Below are 1,152 nucleotides of genomic sequence, written 5' to 3' on the forward strand. Positions count from 1 at the left end.
GTGAAGCAGCGGTAGGCGCGCGTTACAGCGATGCGCCGACTCGTCCATCTGAGCACGGCTCCTGTCTCCCCACCCACCCACCCCCGCTCCGCAGGCAGCCTCACAGCCGCTCCCGTTGCGCCGAGCGACACACGCTCGAGCCACGCTGACACTCTGCCGAGCATACCCATGGTGCAAACATCTCCACTGTTGCCGGTGGCTCTCACGCAGCGCCATCCAGGACCTGACCGCCGGCATCCGTAGCGATGCATCACACTGGCCTCCCCGTGTCGCAGGCGCTGGACCCTGTCGGGGCCAGGTGCGGTGGCTCGGCATTGGCAGGGATAGGGGGACGGCGGCGGCTCGGCTTCTCCACAGAGAGTGCGGGGTGCACAGGGCCCTGACACATACCACGCCGGGGTGTTCCCCGCGTCATTAGGGGGCGCCTTTCCTGCGATGGCAGCTATGAAAACAAAGAGCAGCTTCCGGCCACGGCAAGTGCCACATCTCTTCGTGTCCCTCTCTCCCACTCCCAAAGACACCATGGTTACTTCTTTCCCTCCCCTCCCCTCCGCATCGGCCCGCTTCTATGTGAGTGCGTGCGCGCGTGTGTGCTTGATGCGTGCGCTCCGCCCTCCTCCTCAACTTCAAACAGCAGAAGAAGTGGTGCAGGTGTGCCGTACCGCATACCAGACATAAAGCCCCAAGTCTGCGTATGGACCTGTTGGCAGCGGCGCCGCCACTGCTGCCGATGATTCTCGCATCGTGCGCCTTTTCGCCTTCATAGAGCCGCTGCGCAGCCGGTCGTCGGCGCGCTTCCCTTCCTTACTTCATCATTTGCGCACTCACTCTTCCGCTAGGATGCCTCCCTCGCTCTGCTGTTCGAAACCTTTTATCCGCCGATGCTTAGCCGACCGTGTATACCCGTAAGGAAGCGATAGCAAGGGGACAGCTGGAGGCTAACCACCACGCACCGCCACCGCAACGCCCGTGGGTAGTTTCGAACCTGTGCGCCACATGATCTGTTATGCTTTCAACAAGCGTCGGCCGCACAGCCTCCAGCATGCCGACTCGCCTTCGGCAACGCACAAGAGGGCCCGGCAAGGCAACGGAGGTGCCGAGGAGAGCCCTCCCCACCCGGCGGGCAGACGAGGTCTCGGCAAGGCAGACGAG

This window comes from Leishmania donovani, chromosome 28, assembly GCF_000227135.1.
Source record: "Leishmania donovani BPK282A1 complete genome, chromosome 28".
Taxonomy (NCBI): Eukaryota; Euglenozoa; class Kinetoplastea; order Trypanosomatida; family Trypanosomatidae; genus Leishmania; species Leishmania donovani.